The sequence below is a fragment of the Leptonychotes weddellii genome, chromosome 8 (genome assembly GCF_054177405.1).
Source record: "Leptonychotes weddellii isolate Sample4059 chromosome 8, ASM5417740v2, whole genome shotgun sequence".
In the NCBI taxonomy this organism is placed as follows: Eukaryota; Metazoa; Chordata; class Mammalia; order Carnivora; family Phocidae; genus Leptonychotes; species Leptonychotes weddellii.
This window is the reverse complement of record NC_138376.1, coordinates 97,590,872-97,597,802: the sequence shown is the minus strand read 5'-3', so window position 1 is coordinate 97,597,802 and position 6,931 is coordinate 97,590,872. Positions and strand designations below refer to the sequence as shown.

The 6,931-nt window shown below is 41.2% G+C and overlaps 1 pseudogene; it reads left to right on the top strand.

Annotated features, from left to right (window-relative positions):
• The first annotated feature begins 598 nt into the window (after nt 1-598).
• Nucleotides 599-680, top strand: LOC115938853 (U4 spliceosomal RNA; annotated as a pseudogene).
• The last annotated feature ends 6,251 nt before the right edge of the window (nt 681-6,931 follow it).

The window sequence follows — 6,931 nt, the reverse complement described above, 5'->3', positions numbered from 1 at the left end:
ATCTGACAGCTTCTCTGAAGTTAATGAGGCAACTTTACCATATAGTTGAATTCCAGGGAGACTCTTTCCAACTCTGCTCTACCCACTGCATAGCCCACTTTCCGGTTTGTACCCACATGTAAGCACACACCTCTCCCACACTGCTGTGTACAGTGAGACATGCATCCAGAATCAGGGAGTTCAGACCTGCCTCTATCTCATGGGACTGCTGGGGGCCAGTATTTGGGAGGTGGTCTTAGCAAACTGCCAGGAAGCACAAAGCAACCTTGCCCCTTGCTGCCTTCTCCCTGGAACTTCAGGCTGTGCTATGGGTACCCACAGTCTGTGGTACATCTCTCCCTTACATCACAGACTATAGATGTGGGAACAGAAGTTAACAAAGATGGTACTCAAGACCTCGGAAGGAGCGTCCCCTGTATCTTCTTCCCCTCCCCTTTGATCCTGTTACTTGCTTTATCTTTGTTGTACAAAGCTATTTCTAAAAGAGGAACACCCAGGTTTCTTTGTCCATTGAGAGAACAAAGTCCCCCAGTTATTGAGACAAGGAATTTTCTCCTATTTGTACTTTTGAAGCTGTGCTATTTAAACACGACACTGAAGCTTTGCACAGTGGCAGTATTGTAGCCAATGAGGTTTATCCGAGGTGTGATTATTGCTAATTGAAAACTAAACATGACACTGAAGAGAAATTAAAAAAAAAACCAAACCTCATTGTAGAAAATTCCCTTGCATGCACATTCTTGGGTGTAGGGAGTGTCTTTGGTAATTTGGCCTGGATTTAAGAAAAAAAATTTAGTTGGCTATTTTTGAGCATAACTGACTCAAACTCATAAAACAAAGGAAAATTCAGTGCTGAGCCTGGAATGTGTATTGGCCTGCATTCTGCAACCTTCATTTCAATCCGTGTGGTAGAGTTGCGACACGGTTATTTAATCAGCTGCCAGTGAAGTTTGGTATGTCAGTTTGGTAGCGAAGCCCTAACTCCAAATATTCATGCACTGCTCGTAGCTGTATTCCTGTAGAGCTCCAGCCCACTTTCATCTGCTTGTCATGCTTTGGGTCAGATGCTCTAACCGGAGGTAAGGATTGAAGTGAAAGTGGCGGAGGATGATATCAGAAAGTGAGAAAACCTGTCCTACAATGTTGATTTTCTGTAGTCTCTGCTGAGTGTTTGAGTTGAGCTGCTTATGTATCTATGTTAACAAACAAGACTCGCTACATCATTATCAAAGCCTAGCAAATAACATTTGTCCCTTTCTGAGGTAGTCCAACATAATGTACTGTGAAAGCACTTCAGCTCTTTAAATTCATGTTGAAAGTACCTTCTTAATCTATGCCTTTGAAAATTAAGAGGGTGTGAGGGGCAGAGAGAAGCTCATCAGTTTGTCCACTGGCCTCAAAGGCTCAAATGGCTTAGTAATGGAAGAGAATTTAAGAGGTTTTTTTTTTTAGATACCTTATAGAGTCTGTTATTTCTTAAAGTCAGAAAACTCAGTTTAGCATCTAGTTTATAATTTCCTTTCTTCTTTTTCATGAATATGTGCAGCTTTTGCACAATCCATGTCATTTCCTCTGTATCATGAATTCCTGGACAGATAAAACAGAGCTCGACTTTTTAAATAGAACAAGCTATGTGTCAGCCTAAATCAGTCACTTAGAACTTCAGAGGTGGAATGTAACATAACAAGTCAGCAGAATTAGTTTATTCTGGATTTTAGGTGACTGTTAGGAATCTGAGCTCCTTTACCTGGAAGGAAAAAAAATGCATACCCGCTGAGGGACCAGAGCCACTGCATGGGGAGGTCTTAGCCTTAATCTAACTGCTCAGACTCCAGATAGTGAAAATACCCGCTGTGAAGTAGCCAAAGGAAGTGGTTGACGGAAAGTTAGGATTCCCCAGCCTTGTACATCACGAGCTCTTTGTTCAAAGTCCTGATATTTGTAGAAAGTAGATGGATTCAGAAAAGCAAGGTAAACTCAAAATAGATAAGAAAGAATGAAGTCGCGGGACTCTTCCTGTCCAAAATATTTCAATGGCAACAGCATCAACAAAAGAATATGGTGTGAGGGCCGAGGACAGCCATTGGGGTACTGTGTTCTCGTCTCATGTGGACTTCCCAAGAGACCTCGGTGTGGGCCATGGGTCTGGCTGGCTCTGCAGAGTGCTCTGATCACAGTGTTCACAGAGCTGCCTGGAACTGTGGCTTTGGGCCTCGCTGTCTGTACCTGCATCTTTGGATTCTTTACCATAGTCTTCCCACGTCATGATGCCGCCTTTCTTTTCACCCGGGCACCAACCCATATGGTTAGCAGCCACCCAGACGGTCTCCCATTCTGATCTCCTCCCCTCCCTCTCCCCACACCCTGTCGCATGAAACGGATTCTTTTCCCAAGCTCCAGTCAAAGCTTACCTATATTTATTTGTTCTTCCCAGTCCTTTCTGTGTGCTAGCTCTTCTATTATGTGCCAGGGTGGGACTAGCCAGTAACTGCTTCCTCTGTCAATGAAATGTTATTAGACAATTACAAACTGGAAATACCTAATGATGATAAATCTAACACTTCTGGTTGAAGATACAGGTGGGCTGGCAACTCCCAAGGAAGGCGGGTCGGGAAAGGAGTGGGGACTTATTGCTGTGTCTTCAAATTATACCGGCTAAAGGGTCTCTCTCTCTGTCTCTCTCTTTCTCTCTCTCTCTCTCTCTCAGCCCTGTTTTACTGCTAGAACTTCCTCCCAGGGAGAAATGACTCAGGGTGGCCCTCTTGTGGTGGACCGGCATTCCTGAGGTCCTTTTCTGGAATAAGAGGTAGCTCTAGAACAATGGGTCCCGTTACTATTTCGATTTTCTTGTCATCATTATCCAAAACTCCCAAGTCAAGAATCTGGAAATAATATAATGAGATGCCAAAAACTAATTTGAGAACAGTAAGCAAAATCTATCTCTAATTTTAAATATAAACCCATACTCCTAAAATGTTTTATTGTTTTATTTCTTCAGAACACAGACCAGTACTTAAAAAGAACAGTTAAAGACTGTTTCTTTTGAATATTTCTGTCATCTGGAAATGCCTGTACGTAAGCCCCATGACAGATCTGCTTGGCAAAAAGCTCTGACATGCCACCAGCCCTCAGAATAGAAGAGAGAGCCAGCATCCCATGATTCTAGGGGGAAAGCATCCAGCACTGGGAAAAGAGCACATTCGCTGAAACACAACAATCTAAATATGTGACGGTCTAATATTCTGTGTGTGACTCTCATAATCTTATAACCCAAAACAGATTCTTGTCGGTTTCAAAATTATATTGCTTTTGCTAAGACAGAATCCAAACCCTGTCATTCTTGGACTAAAACAACACAGGACCCAATTTGCCAGAACTAGCTGTGGAACTTTGTAAAAATTAAGAAACCCTGGCCTCATCACCTGATTCCAAAGTCTGGGGGGAAGGTTCCAGCTTTCATGTTTGTTTTTTGTTGTTGTTGTTGTTGTTTATAATTCTCTGAGTGATTGCAGGGAACAACAAGGCTGGGAGTTAACACTAAATTATGGTCCCCTTGATGGGATGCTGTGGGGACTAGGAGGAGAGGCTCTTTACATTTGTTTGTAAGTTTATTTTTGGGTAGTGGACTACTCAGGATGTGGGCGGTCATGCCACAGGTTACATTTCAGGAATTGTCAGCGTTGACCAAGCTTGTTGTGAATAAGGATTTGTCTTATTCTTCTTCTGGGCCTTAGAATCCATCAATATACCTGGCACAGAGTGGGTGCTCACAAATATTTGTTAAATGGAACATTAATTGGAGAGCCCAAGACCTCTCCCTAAAGAATGGAAGATAATTTAAGAGTCCAGAAGAGTTCTACTAAGCAACCGAGATCATGTATCATAAAGTATTTTGAAAATTGCAAAAGACATTATTCTAGAAAGAAGGTAAATTTTAAATATGTCCCCTATAATAGCCTCTAAGTTTTAGTATGTGTAAGAATGAGTTCAGTTTTTCAAAGTCATCGCTTTTCCAATTGTTTCCATTTCCTTGCCAAGGAAAATAGAAATACAGTACCCTTTCTACTAGTAAATATGTTTGAAGAGTAGAAGAAAAGGGACAGAAAAAAAATTATACAAACCAGAAGTCAGAAGCCACCCAGCCTCATACACAGTCAGAGTTGTCATAGCATAAAGAGATTAAATAAATGACTGCTTTGTAAGGCTTCGAGATCATCATCCAGATGAAAACTATAAATTAAATGTGTACCGCCTGCTAAAGGCAAAGTTGGAACGTTTATCCCCAGATTTTCTTCAACCACTAAATTAAAAATCCTTTTCTCTTTGCATTTAGACCCAAGATGTAGATTATCTCAGGCCACAGGCCTCTTTAGATAGTCAGTCATCAAGATAAATACTCTGCTATTTGATTCCTATGTTATACTCAGAAGATGGCGTATCATTTCCCTCATACGGACTTAGAAGAAGACTGAATTTAGAAGTTGACAAGGCCAGAAATCAACCCCTCATGCCCCAAATCCTTTTCCCTGGGTTCTTTTCCCTTCCCTTAAACTCCTTGGAATTTTAAACTTCAAGGCACTCCACCAAGAATGAGAAGACCGGGATTCTATTCCCAGCATTGCTAGTAAGTGGCTCTGTGATCTTGAGCAGATGACGTAGCATCAGGGCCTCTTTCCTCAGCTGTAAAACGAGAGGGTTGGCTAGATGATTTCAGAGGTCCTCTCTGGCTCTAAAATTCTCTACATCTAGAAACACCTGCTGTGACATTTATGCACTCAGTGTTCTTCTTTCACCCTTTCCAAAATGTTTTAGTCTCTGGCCTTAGGATTATTATGCATGTAGACCCTTTCAAATCCTTTTCAGGATTTTCTTTTTTGTTTCTCTACACCTAACTGGTGTTGCTACATTTACTTTACATGAAGTATTATTTTATTCATGCCCTTACATATTAGTTCTACATTGAGATAGGATTAGTATGGCACCAGATATGCATGATTCTTCCAAATTCTCTCCAATACACAGAGCAATGATTTGGGGCAATTTCATATTGGAAGGCATAAATATTTAAATGGTTTCAGAACAATCTAGATTATACCACAAATTGCATTTTTGCCATAAGGTTTTCAGCCATCCTGACATCTGCCTGAGAATGTCAGGCACTTCAAGATATCTGAATATCCCTGAAGGGCTGAGTACACCAGCATCAGTCTTTTTATGTACATAACAGTAGAAACTTTTCTTAAAGTTTTCTTGAACAATTTTAGTGAAAAGATTCAAAAGCACCTCTGCGGAGTATTTATTGCCTTCCTAATGCTTTCATCTTCTGTATATATGGCATGGAAATTGAAGCTAATACATATAAAAATTATTCAACAAAAAGAGTTGGTAAACACTAGAATAAGTGATAGACATGTGGGGTGAAATTGTCAAAGTCTTTTCCTAGTTTTTGGTTCTGCCTAATTTCAGGTGAGCTTCACCATGACAAGAAGCAGACGAAGCACCTGTGGTAAATAATTACTAGGATTTCCATGAAGAGGGCATTGGAGTAGATCCTATTAAGTGATACTGTAGAGGATAGCCCAACATCATTTCTCCCATAACTTAGCCACATATTATCTCAAGTTCTGATAGGATTTAGAGAACAGTCTTAATTTTATTTACAAAGGACCCATGGAAATGAAGAGGTTTGGAGTGGAAGAGAGTGTCGGGGCAGGGTGAGGTTACCAGATTCTTCTGCACAGGTGCTTTGGGGCAATCCCTTTCCCCACCCCAAGATTCCCTTCCTGTCCTGGTAAGGATAGAGGCAGAAATAACCTACCATTGTTTGGGTGCCTGGCACTGAAAGTATCCCTTCATACTCTGACAACAACCTCATGAAGTAAATATGATTATCCCTTTACAGAGGAAACACACTCCAAAGTTCACACTGATAAGTGATGGCAGTAGAATGGAAAACAAGATCTCCGTGACAAAATTCCCCGGCCTCCAGTTAGAGAAACCAGTTCCAAGCCCTACTTGTCCACATGGGCATCTCTCTATGAACTTTGGCAAGATACGGTACATCTCAGGGTTTTATCAGTAAGACTGGGTTAATAATATCAACAGATACAGGGCGCCTGGGTGGCTCAGTCGGTTAAGCGACTGCCTTCGGCTCAGGTCATGATCCTGGAGTCCCGGGATCGAGTCCCGCATCGGGCTCCCTGCTCAGTGGAGAGTCTGCTTCTCCCTCTGACCCTCCTCCCTCTCATGCTCTCTGTCTCTCATTCTCTCTCTCGCAAATAAATAAAATCTTAAAAAAATAATAATAGTATCGACAGATACATTTGCTATGAGGGTGAACAAGGATGAAGATATATTCCAAGTACTTAACGCAGAGCTTTGCAGAGAACTGTCTCTCCATGAGTAACCACTATTATTGCTATAACTATTATATTGTTATTGCTTTTGAAGTCACGATGCCAGGCATTCAAAACACAGCACGATTTCCTTCAATTGTACTATAGTATACATACTAAAGTGCTACCATGAGCAGGTTACTATTTCTAAACTTTTGAGCTCCCCAAGAAATACTTGTCTGGAAGCAGGCAAAAAATCATGTGAAAATGAATATGTAATGTTTTAATGACCACACAGGAAATTCTTCAGACTTGAGGGTAAAGGTATTTTTTTTTATTTTATTTTATTATGATATGTTAATCACCATACATTACATCATTAGTTTTTGATGTAGTGTTCCATGATTCATTGTTTGTGCATAACACCCAGTGCTCCATGCAGTACGTGCCCTCTTTAATACCCATCACCAGGCTAACCCATCCCCCCACCCCCCTTTCCTCTAGAACCCTCAGTTTGTTTCTCAGAGTCCATCGTCTCTCATGGTTCGTCTCCCCTTCCGATTTCCCCCCCTTCATTTTTCCCTTCCTACTATCTT